This window comes from Giraffa tippelskirchi, chromosome 2, assembly GCF_054371585.1.
Source record: "Giraffa tippelskirchi isolate mGirTip1 chromosome 2, T2T-mGirTip1v1.2.pri, whole genome shotgun sequence".
Classification (NCBI taxonomy): domain Eukaryota; kingdom Metazoa; phylum Chordata; class Mammalia; order Artiodactyla; family Giraffidae; genus Giraffa; species Giraffa tippelskirchi.
In genome coordinates, this window is record NC_137276.1 from 230,275,700 (window position 1) to 230,289,036 (window position 13,337).

Below are 13,337 nucleotides of genomic sequence, written 5' to 3' on the forward strand. Positions count from 1 at the left end.
GTCACTCTTGTAATGATATCTAGGAGACAAGCCACTGGCACTGTCTACTCTGAAAGTGATTTAGAAAATAGTAATCAGTAGGTAATTCTTGTCCCTCAATATTGTCAATAATGTGTTGACCCAAGACATAGGGAAAATAAAACGTGGTACATCTGAGAATAACGCTGACCAGGATCACTGGATGAAAGTGAGGTTTCAATGCTATTAATTCATTTATTCACGAATTGGCCTACAGTATGTCAGGTGTTGCGTTAAGCACTGGGGATAAACTCCAGCCCTCAAGGAACTACAGTGTCATCAGAGAGAGAAGAAAAGAGGCCATGACAAGTAGTGGAATAAATAGGATGATTAGCCATGAAATTAAAAGACACTTGCACCTTGGAAGAAAAGCTATGACAAACCTAGACAGCATATTAAAAACCAGAGACAAAAAAAAAAAAAAAAACCAGAGACATTATTTTGCCAACAAAGGTCCATAGAGAGAAGAATGGAACTGGAGGAATCAACCTGCCTGACTTCAGGCTCTACTACAAAGCCACAGTCATTAAGACAGTATGGTACTGGCACAAAGATAGAAATATAGATCAATGGAACAAAATAGAAAGCCCAGAGATAAACCCACGCACCTATGGACACCTTATCTTCGACAAAGGAGGCAAGAATATACAATGGAGAAAAGACAATCTCTTTAACAAGTGGTGCTGGGAAAAATGGTCAACCACTTGTAAAAGAATGAAACTAGAACACTTCCTAACACCATACACAAAAATAAACTCAAAATGGATTAAAGATCTAAACGTAAGACCAGAAACTATAAAACTCCTAGAGGAAAACATAGGCAAAACACTCTCCGACATAAATCACAGCAGGATCCTCCATGACCCACCTCCCAGAATATTGGAAATAAAAGCAAAAATAAACAAATGGGACCTAATTAAAATTAAAAGCTTTTGCACAACAAAGGAAACTATAAGCAAGGTGAAAAGACAGCCTTCAGAATGGGAGAAAATAATAGCAAACGAAGCAACAGACAAACAATTAATCTCAAAAATATACAAGCAACTCCTGCAGCTGAATTCCAGAAAAATAAACGACCCAATCAAAAAATGGGCCAAAGAACTAAACAGACATTTCTCCAAAGAAGACATACAGATGGCTAACAAACACATGAAAAGATGCTCAACATCACTCATTATTAGAGAAATGCAAATCAAAACCACAATGAGGTATCATTTCACACCAGTCAGAATGGCTGCTATCCAAAAGTCTACAAGCAATAAATGCTGGAGAGGGTGTGGAGAAAAGGGAACCCTCTTACACTGTTGGTGGGAATGCAAACTAGTAGAGCCACTATGGAGAACAGTGTGGAGATTCCTTAAAAAACTGGGAATAGAACTGCCATACGACCCAGCAATCCCACTGCTGGGCATACACACCGAGGAAACCAGAATTGAAAGAGACACATGTAACCCAATGTTCATTGCAGCACTGTTTACAATAGCCAGGGCATGGAAGCAACCTAGATGTCCATCAGCAGACGAATGGATAAGGAAGCTGTGGTACATATACACAATGGAATATTACTCAGCCATTAAAAAAAAAATACATTTGAATCGGTTCTATTGAGATGGATGAAACTGGAGCCCATTATACAGAGTGAAGTAAGCCAGAAAGAAAAACACCAATACAGTATACTAATGCATATATATGGAATTTGAAAGATGGTAACGATAACCCTATATGCGAGACAGAGTAAGAGACACAGATGCATAGAACAGTCTTATGGACTCTGAGGGAGAAGGTGAGGGTGGGACATTCTGGGAGAATAGCATTGAAACATGTATATTATCATATGTGAAACAGAACACCATTCCATGTTCGATGCATGAGACAAATGCTCAGGGCTGGGGCAATGGGATGACCCAGAGGGATGGGATGGGGAGGGAGGTGGGAGGGGGGTTCAGGATGGGGAATACATGTAAACCCATGGCTGATTCATGTCAATGTATGGCAAAAACTACTACAATATTGTAAAGTAATTAGCCCCCAACTAAAATAAATAAATTTAATAATAATAATAATAAAAAGGTCCATAGAGTCAAAGCTATGGTTTTTCCAGTAGTCATGTACGGATGTGAGAGTTGGACCATAATGAAGGCTGAGCGCAGAAGAATTGATGCTTTTGAACTGTGATGCTTGAGAAGACTCTTGAGAGTCCCTTGGACTGCAAGGAGATCCAACCAGTCAATTCTAAAGGAAATCAGTCCCAAATATTCATTGGAAGGACTGACGCTAAAGCTAAAGCTCCAATATTTTAGCTACCTGATTCAAAGGGCCAACTCATTGGAAAAGATCCTGATGCTGGGTAAAATTGAGGGCAAGAGAAGGGGACAACAGAAGATGAGATGGTTGGATGGCATCATCGACTCAGTGGCCATGAGTTTGAGCAAACTCCAGGAGTTGGTGATGGACAGGGAGGCCTGGCATGCTATAGTCCATGGGGTTGCAAAGAGTCAGACACAACTAAGCGACTGAACTGAACTGAACTGAACCGTACTAGAAAGCTGAGTCCACAGGACGCCCTCACCGTGAGCAGTTAAGTGATTTGGCAGTAGAGTAGATGCTGCTCTGTGTGAGGTTGGAAATGGGGAAGATTAGATAAAGACCTATGAATGATTGGGCTGCTAGGAGACATGGAACCCTAACAGAGCAGCTGACCCCCAGACATCCTTCAACAGGAGGACAGGTGGGGCCTCTGCTTCTGGGGCGCACCCAGGGGGAGGCGTGATGGTCCTACTCTTGGGCAGTCCGCATTCCCACTCTGCCTCTAACTGAAATAAGTGCCCTCCTGTTATACGCCAAGACACGTCGGAGGGAATATGATCTAGAGCTTACTTATTTGACAGCATTCCAGAAAGGTAGATTGATGACGGGTAGCTTTAAATGTCAAATCCAGAAGATAACAGAAGAACTACAGTAGTAAACCTGTTGTGCCTGTGTGCATCACTGACCAAAGTTATTTGTAAGCGGTAACCTACAAAATGTGTTATCTCTAAAAGCAATATCCTAAAAACGTATTATCTTTAAGAAGTCAAATAGCTAGTTCAACCAACTGTTTATACCTTTGCTAAGTGAAAGATAGGGAAGCCTGGCGCACTGCCGTCGCAATGAATCAGACACGACTGAGCAACTGAAGAACAAAGTTAATTGGAGAGCAAAATTAGATGGAGTAAAATGAGAAAAAAAAAAGCAGCAGCAGCAGCAGCAGCACTGTGATAGAGGAGTTACCACTCAGATCTGCAAGAAAATCCAGTTGACGGACAGCTTCCTGCCCCTCCCAGGGTATAGTGCAGTTCCAGCCCCACATATTAAACAGTCCGTGTTTAGTAAAAATAATGATAATATTAAATCTCCATCACCCATGCTCTTCCTGGTCCCCACCAGTACTTTAGATAACTGTGATGCTCACTTAGGTCTGAGTTCTGACTATCTAATATTAGATAACAAACCACCCCAATAGATAGCGGCTTAAACAACCCCATCAATCAATTGCTCACAGATTTGTGATCTGGGAAGATGTGAGCAGTCATCTGGGGAGGCCACAGTGGACGTATAGGAGGAACGTGCAAGATGGTGCATGCACATGACTGGCTGGTTGGTGCTCGCTGAGAATTCAGCTGAAGCTGAACCAGGAACTTGACTCTCCAGAGAGTGATATGAGCTTTCTCACAGCACGATGACTGGGTTCAAGAGCAAGTGTTCCGAGAGACAAGAAGTGGAGGTCACCAATCTTCTGAGGCCTGGGCCCAGAAACCAGTACCGTGTCTATTGTACCATATTCTGTTGGCCTAAACAGTCATAGAGCCCAACCCAGACTCAAGGAGAAAAGGTACAAACCCCACCTACCCAAAGGAGGACCTATCCTAGCCACATTCTCTTACTTTAGGCCACTTAGGAACTGAAAGGGTATATTTACCTCGAACCAGACTATACATATACACATACACATCAAATAGCCACTATGTATGACATTTGTTACCTAGAGTTTGGTAACAAATCATGGACTCTTCTCACCAAGTTAAAGAAGGCTTTGGAAATGAATGTACCTTGTCTTCCACCGTAAGAGCAAAACTGACAAAAATCTCCTTAACTAAACCCACTGATATTCATTCATTCATTTATAGAAACGACTACATGTTGTCTTAGGAACTGCAGGGAAGACAGAGTTAACCAAATATGGTCATTATTTTCAAATTGGTCACAGTGTAGCAGGGAGCTAAATACACATACAGTTAACTCTGGGCTTCCCTGGTGGCTCAGCAGTAAAGAATCTGTCTGCAATTTAGGAACTGCAGGAGACCTGGGTTTGATCCCTGGTCAGGAACATTCCCTGGAGGAGGCAAGGCAACCCACTCCAGTATTCTTGCCTGGAGAATCACATGGACAGAGGAGCCTGGTGAGTTGCTGTCCGCGGACACGACTAAAGTGACTTAGCACGTACACACCCACAATTCCCTCTGATGGGGTGGAATTCATGGATGCCAAGAGTAAGCAAAGCCCAAGGACCCAAGCAGAGACGGTAGAGAGTACGACCAACCCCCACGTTCACCCAGAAGGTGTCTACTCATGTCTCCATTTCTCTCTGTCATCTCTTCAAGGGCTGAGGGGCAGAAAAAGCCGAGCACCAGGACTTGGAAGCGACAGCAGCTAGTGTGGGATTGGCCATTCACCAGATGGCTAGAGAGAGATGACTAGACACCCCGGAGTCTTGGCTTCTTAACCTGTAAAACCAGAAGGTTGAGGAAGAGTTTGCGGAGGTCCCTTCTCTCTCTGAAGTCCTGTGATTTTTTTTTACTGGTCTTGAAATGGCTGGGGTGCTGAGAGCATTGGACAGGCCCTTCCATCCTACTATGGTCACTCTGCAGAGTAAGTAGGCACCTCCAAGAGACACAAGCTAGCCTCGTGCACACAGGGACAGACGTCCCTGGACAAAGGACAAGGGGCCTGTATGTCAGGTCAAGGTGAAAACTCAGTCTTATACAATCAACCGGATCTAAAATCTATTTGTTAGATGTTTCCTCCCTCTAACCTTTTTAGAGTCTGCTCATAATGTATTTCATACAGAGGGAAGAAAAGACCTACTTTCTATGGTATTATTTACAATTTTTATAACATATAATGTGCTAACAACATTTTACACTTGAATATCCCTTATTTTATTCATGCTATAATTTATCCTTTGACTTTTGATCAATTATTAGTTATATAATAAGACTGCATAATACTGAAATCTACCAAGTTATCTTACAATTTTAAATTTTAAAATGTTTTAAACTTGTGATGTGAAGGTTCCTAAGCTCCCAAATGCATGTAACTCTCATTATTTTGACTTCAATTATCTGTTTAAATTGTTAAGAAAATTATTTTCTCAACAAACAAATACTATTTTTCAAATAAGTGAGTTGAAAATGAGAAATTATATATGAAAGAGCAAGCAAAAGACCAGAAAAGATGGAAAAAGAAAATTATTTTAAAAAGATAAAGAAAATTATTCAAGTGTTCATTTCTGACTTTTCTTTCTCTCAAAAATAAAAACAAATCAAAAAAAATCATATACACAAAGAGTCTTGAATTTCCATTTTCAGGCAAAACTCAAATATATTTGCAAATACTTAAACTTGATGGGTGATTTTGCTGCAGCTGAGAATATTTCTTTACTGAATTATAAATTTAGTCAGAATTCTAGGGTACAACCTACTTTATGATACTAAGCAACGCAAACACACTGCCAAACAGCTGATGTTTTAATATTCTAACTTCCATTTCTCCCACAACATAATTTCCTGTAATAATCTCTCTCATGCCTGAGGTCCAAAGACATTCTTATTGATGATGTTCAGGTCAGTATGCCATTAGCAGGAAGATGCATTCTACTATCGCTGCTTTGTGGTAGAAGGTATTCTACCACACAGGGATAATGTAAAAAGCAAATCTTAAAGAAAATGGTTGTAATGCATTTTTAGTTAAAAGCATTGGGAGATCGAGTAATAAGCCAATTTCTTTCAAATATCGCCAACATTTGATGCCAACACAATTACAAGTTGGAAAAATGTGTAATGAATGAGGCAGCTCATAATTTCCCTTGGAATATGTATGCACAACACATTAAGTGGCATAAAAGGCAAAGAGTCATGGCAAATGTTGAAACCTTAAATCTGCGAATCATTGCTTTAGGGCATTTGAGTCAAACTCCATCATCTGGAAGTGGCTAACAATAAGAATATTAGATCATGAGCTGTTTTAGAAACACCTGCAAACCTTCACCTAATGAGGTGAATAAACAACAGCTTCACGTTTCTCATCGAATAAGAAAACTTAACAGGTTTAATAATAAAATAATATATTAAAATTAATAATAAGCCCAAGTTGGAACCCTGAATAAATGAAAATACTCACATGGAGAGGGTTTCCTCTTTCAGATTTGGCTGTTCAGCTCTGCCAACTCCCTCACCTAAAGCCACCTGGTAGAAGAATGTGCTCCCTATTCTAGGTTGGCGTGAGTTTTTCCAGAGTATGGCTTACTTTGATAATCTTAGGAGGCTCAGAAAGAATAAAGTTTTCTTTGATGTCCCCCTTCCTTATCTGCCCCACTCCTCAGCACACCTCATACGCACAACCTAGGTCAGGAAAAAGATGCCACTGATAGCTCACTCAAAATCCCAAATTCCATCCCATTGAAAGTACCAGCTCAGGCAAAGGTAGGAACATGAATGGATGACTTACCAGGCTCCCCCTCTAAAATCAACTGTTTGAAAGGGAAAGGGTTAGTCGTTCAGTTGTGTCTGATTCTTTGCAACCCTATGGTCTGTAGCCCGCTAGGCTCCTCTGTCCATGGAATTTTCCAGGCAACAATACCGGAGTGGGTTGCCATTCCCTTCTCCAGGGGATCTTCCCAACCCAGGGATTGAACCCAGGTCTCCTGCAATGCAGCCAGATTCTTTACCGTCTGAGCCACCAGGGAAGCCCAGATGTATACAAACACTTTCTCCCCAAAAGGGTTATACTTTCATTTCCTTCCAACTAGGGTTGCCAGATTTTGCAAATAAAAACACAGAATGTCCGTGCTCACTTCGGCAATACATATACTAAAAACACAGAAAGTCTAGTTAAATGTGAATTTCAGATAAAGAAAAGGTAAGTTATTAGTAAAGTATATTCCAAATTTAAACTACTCAATTCATGAATGATCAAGAATAGGATGTCTCTGTTAGTTGTCTGTTCAATTCAGGACACTTGTCTGGGGTTCTAAGTTTTGGGCAAATTGGTTTTCCTTAACTCAGGGAGCTCAAATATGTGATGGTCAAGACTATCAGAATTCACCTACTGTGCGAAACCCTGGCTCCAACGCTCACGGCTGGTACCCCAGGTCACATAACCACTCGTAGCCTATTTCCACACCTGTAAAAAGGAGTGAATAATAATAGTGCATCTGTCACTGACTTGCTGTGAGGGATTACTGAAGAAACTGTGTCAAGTGCTCAGCACAGTATTTAGGAAGCATTTGATAACCTCCAGGTTAATATGTTCTCATTACTACTGTGGTAGTCACTGTTATTTTGCTACTTTGCATGAAGTTTTGAATTGTTCAGTACCACCCTGAAACCACAGACTAGTCACTTAGATTATATTACCTCCTCCCATTTAGCCTGTCTAGAGGTAAAGCCAAGGCTCTAGCTGGAGCCAAGGATGTACAGTTTTACATGTGAGTTGATATGGCCAGCAGAATGTGTTGATAGACAGAGATAATGATCTATCTCAAATATTTATTTTGGAAATGGAGCAATTAAAGCTTCCCAGGTGGTGCTAGTGGAAAAGAATCTGCCTGCCAATGCAGGAGACATAAAAGATGCTGGTTCGATCCCTAGGTCAGGAAGATCCCTCGGATGAGGGCACGGCAACCCACTCCAGTATTCTTGCCTGGAGAATCCCACGGACAGAGGAGCCTGCGGGCTACAGTCCATGGGGTCGCAAAGAGTCGGGCACAACTGAAGTGACTTAGCACACACGCACGGAGATGTTAATACACAGCTCTGACTGGTACACACAGGGTCTCAACCCACTAAATCCTAAATGCATACAAACACATTTATTTAATAAAAGAGAACCCATTTTTCCACATTAGAGCTCGATGTTTCAGAACCAGTCAATGCTCCACCCGAGAAATTTCAGAAACAGAGATGACAATGTCCAGATCACAGACAGCTCTCTCACAATCACGTAACAGATTATGTCCCAGGAAGAAGGTGAGAGGCACAATTCAACTTGTTTTATCAATAGCCACAACCACAGGTAAGGATAGTAAACTTCCTTTCCCCAGACGCTGTACTGGTGTGAGGGATGGCCTGGCATTCAAGCGAGACACCAGGACCTGAACTGACCCCAGAGGAGGGTCAGAACACGCCTGCAGTCTCACGTATCACAAGGACGTTGCCAATCGCAAGAAGGCCACAGCTGCCCATCATCTAAGCGACCCCCACGCCCCTGCTTTTTGGTTTATGTCCACAGGTGTGAGAGAAATATGTGTGAGAGAAAATGTTTCCTTTTCCATGATTAGTAACCTTTCTCAAAAAGTCAGAGGGTTACACTGATTACTCAAGCAAAGGATCAGAGAAGTCAGCTGTTGCCACTGCTCAGATCTCGGTAAGACTTCCATTAGCGAAAATTATAGCTGGCTTTCATCCCTCCTGGCAATCATTCAGGGCAACCTTGTTTGGCTGCTCTATGCCATGGCTGTCGTAGGAACTTTCCAGAGCAAAGAGTTAGCTTTTGATACAGATAAAGATTAGATTAAAATCAAAGAGTAAGCAGTCCATGAAAGGACACAGCACATACCGTATTATCTCCGAAATGAAAAGGACTACTAACTTGGAGTCCTTTGAAATAAAGGTAGATTATAAACATCTTTTTTCCCTAGCATTTGAAATTACTCTGGACTTGATGTTTTGTGTCTTTGCTCAGTCTGGACTTAACTGGGGTTTCTATGCCCTGCCCTATATGAACTGAATCTTTTCTCCCAATGACCCTGCATTTGCTCTAATTTGATCTTCTGGGTTTATGGTATTTTCATCTTCTAGAACACATTGCTTGTGCCATAGTCGTGATCAGTTCTCCAACATTTGTCTGACTGTGGCTCAAGATTTTTAAGTCTTAAAAAAGAAGAATTCAAATCTCTTCATTCTCAAATGCTCACCTATTCTGCACCCACAGGGTCTTTCTCTCCCTCACCCCCTCCACCTCCGTCCCCACCCACCTCACTGGGGCTTCTTGTCTTTGACACCATACAATCCCCTGAATAAAGGAGATTGGAGTTTTGTTACCAGCGAAACGAACTTTACATGGAGACGTCCAAATTGTGTGGATTTGGTATAAGCTTCTTTGAAAAAGTACTACTCCATCATGGGGAATGTTTATGCCTCAAAAGAAGATTCTGTGTTCTTTTGTGTCAGAAGCTTTCAAAGTGCAATTGTTCAATTTGCAAACTGCAATTGGTTAACCAAGCTAAACTTAATTAGTCCAACGATCCTACGACCCACATCAAACCCCGCTGTTTGATGTATTCTGCGAGGTGTCCGAGCCGCCTCCAGCTGTCTAAGTGCCACAATGAAAAGGCAGCCAGGCTTAGGTCTGGGAACTGAAATGAGCTGTTCTAAGTGGAGCTTTTCTTCCATTTTCTGAGGCTGCACTGCTCTGACCTTCTCCAAATCAATCCTTTGCGGATTAACATGTAAAGCAGTGTCGAATTAATTTCAGAAAGGGAATATGAGATCAGCCTAGGATCATACAAAACATCTAACTCCTAAATACACTAATGCTTCCAGCCATTCAATGAGAAGCTGTCAATAAAGGGAAAAAAGTCGGACGGGCCGGGCAGGGTGGGGGGGGTGCAGCCAAAAGGATTTGAAGGTTGGCGCAATCTATCAGACGAGTTAGCACATTGCCTACTTCTGTGGCATGGCTAATGCATTCCTCTAGAAGTTAATCCTATTTCTAAAGACCCTCCTGCTAGGAGCACACAGGCCGTGATGAATGAGAACTAAAATGCATTAAAATTCTCAACAACTTCACCAAAAGGCACACTATTAGATTCCGAGTGTCTACAATAAGACGGTTCATTAAAAGTGCTGGTCTCAAAGAACCCGCTTTTGTCGCTACACACTAGGGAGAGGGGGTCCAGTGTCACTTGTGACACCTGCAGCCAAAATATTTTTACATTAGGTTGTCTGAGTAATCACATGAAACGGCAAAGGAAGGCCCTTTTCCACGGGCTGGCTTAAATACCGTGATTACGTGCCTACACTCAGGAAGGATGCGTGTTTCCATGGCATTAGCCACACAACAGTGTCATTAAACCCACTTTTAAAAAATCAGACATGAAAGAGCACTTATTCAATTTGTCTTGAAGAAGCCGCAGTGTTTGAACACTTCTCTTTTTCTCCCATTGTATTTTGCTTGTACTCAATTAAGAGATAATTAAGCCATTTATCACCAAGTAGTCCAGACTGGGCATTTATACAGGCACCGAGTACAGCTTTTCTTACAGGACTAGAAATTACATCTGGATGACTTAGTTTTTAGTCCCTGACAACATATATAGGAAAATGCAGGACTACCCTCTAGAATGACTGAAACAAATTACAAAGCAAAGCCTAACACCAGAAATGCCAAGGATGAAACACTTGAGATGCTAAGAAACTGAGCAGAAGCAGCAGGTGAGGAGGTTCTGAAAGACAACAGCACAGAGGAGGGGCGGACGCGCGCAGGCTCAGTCGTCTCTGACTCCTTGCGACCGCATGGACAGTGTGGCCCAGGAGGCTGCTCTTTCTGTGGGACTCTCCAGGCAATAATACTGGAGGGGGTTGCCGTTTCCTCCTCCAGGGGATCTTCCCAACCCAAGGATCAAACCGTGTCTCCTGCATTGACAGGTGGATTCTTTACCACTGAGCCACCAGGGAAGCTCCACAGAGGAGACATTTACCATTTCAAAAAAAAAAAAAACAGAGGAGGGAAGCACACCTAGAAATGGGAGGGATTCCATGCAAAGTATTCATTACATGAGTGAATGAATGAATGGAGTCGAACTCCGTTGTTAGGCTCAGTTCAGTTCAGTTCAGTCGCTCAGTCATGTCCGACTCTTTGCGACCCCATGGACCTCAGCACACCAGGACTCCCTGTCCATCACCAACTCCCGGAGTTTACCCCAACTCATCTCCATTGAGTCGGTGATACCATCCAACCATCTCATCCTCTGTCATCCCCTTCTCCTCCCACCTTCAATCTTTCCCAGCATCAGGGTCTTTTCAAATGAGTCAGTTCTTCACATCAGGTGGCCAAAGTATTGGAGTTTCAGCTTCAGCATCAGTCCTTCCAATGAATATTCAGGACTGATTTCCTTTAGGATGGACTGGTTGGATCTCCTTGCAGTCCAAGGGACTCTCAAGAGTCTCCTCCAACACCACAATTCAAAAGCATCAATTCTTCGGTGCTCAGGCTCAGGACATTTATAGTTATACAACTGGCTCATATTGTGCAAAAAGTCTTCCTCGATGTGAACACAAGGTTCAGCAGAGGCCAAGGCACCTAAGCAGATGGAAGAAAAGCGGAGATAGAGGTATGATCACGTCCACATTGTTTCAGTGCTTTGGAATCTATGTAGTAGTAGCGAAAGTCGCTCATTCATGTCCGACTCTTTGCGACCCCATGGACTATACAGTCCATGGAATTCTCCAGGCCAGAATACTGGAATGAGTAGCTGGTCCCTTCTCCAGGGGATCTTCCCAACCCAGGGATCGCACCCAGGTCTCCCGAGTTGCAGGCGGATTCTTTACCAGCTGAGCCACTAGGGAAGCCCACCTACATAGTAAGTGCTGCATTTATTCTTTTGTATACATTCAATATTATACTGAAAAATTTGAGATTAATAGTCATTCCCTCTGACCTTTCATTTTTGCATAAGCATCTGTCACTTCTTTGTGATTCAATCCTCCTATAAACCATTTCTCATTCCAAAGTATATTGTATCTGAACATAATAACAATCATGGTTATGATACTAATAGTACCATTTATGTAGACCTTCAAATAAGCACCTGTTTTACAAAAATCACCTCTAATCCTCACAATCCTTCAGGTAGGTAGCATCCTTGTTTTACAGATGAAACACCTGAAGCTCAGAAAGGGCAAGTTCACTGTTCAATCCTCATTTAATGGATGAAGCACAGGCTACATAAGGCCTATTTGACCTGATAGGGGTTTTTTTTTTTAATAAATTTTTCATTTTGGAATAATTTTACATTTACGTTGTTTTTTTAAGATATGGCAACCACAGTGGTTTTCTTTGTGCTGAGTTTGGTGCATATGATGGCCACCAGTCCTTATACACAGGCCCTCTCCAATCAATTAACAACTTGTTTGGGGATATATAGATAAGACTTGTATGTAACAATATCTAGACATTACTATGAATTTTCTCTTGCAGTATTACAAAAATATGGCTAAATAGGGCAATTACCCATACCTAGAAAACATCCAGGAAAGGGATGAAAATCTAGTTGTTTGTTTACTCATAGCAAGATAATATGTTTTTTTTTAAATAACTATTTTGAAAGTACCAATAAAAATAGCACTTAATCCAGAATAAGTTTTAATGAAATGAAAACACCTAAGTAAAGCTAATATATCACTTCCTAGATCACCTGTTCTATAGATCAAGACATAGCCACACAGGTTTTCTTAAACTATGAGCCAGGATTCCTCTGCCTTTTTTTTTTTTTTTAAGGACTGCCAAACACAATCATGACTAATAGCTTTTTAATCTGATCTAAGACTCCACTGATCGCAGTACACATACCAATTTCAGAAGGGTTAAAATGTGTGTTTTAGAAGTGGTGAAACAGTAATCAAGTTAAGCCCAAGCCAACCAAAACCACATTTCCTATTTATTTGGATAATGATGCCAGGCAGAGAGTGAGAACTAGGTAAACATTTACTGAATCGATGGATGGTCTGGGAGGCGATATTCATCTGTAAATAGGAAATTGCTTGCAGCCTGCTGACAAACTATCTTCTTTCCCCTTGGCACCTGTCCATACCATCACCCTCTACCATCTCCTTGTCGTAAAGAAAAATCAGTTCACTGATAATGGATAACTCTTCACTGTATATGATCATTTCCATGTCAACTAGAAATACTTAACTTTCTTCAAGGATTCAAGGGGTCGTAGTGAATCCTTTCATATACTGTGGACTTGAAAACATGTGTATGCCTGAACTGGGTCTATG

The 13,337-nt window shown here is 41.7% G+C and overlaps 1 protein-coding gene across 11 annotated transcripts in view; it reads right to left on the reverse strand.

Annotated features, from left to right (window-relative positions):
* HLCS (holocarboxylase synthetase) overlaps positions 1 to 13,337 on the reverse strand; it is a 209,208-nt gene that overhangs the window by 52,542 nt on the left and 143,329 nt on the right. The gene's annotated exons all lie outside the window — the stretch shown is intronic.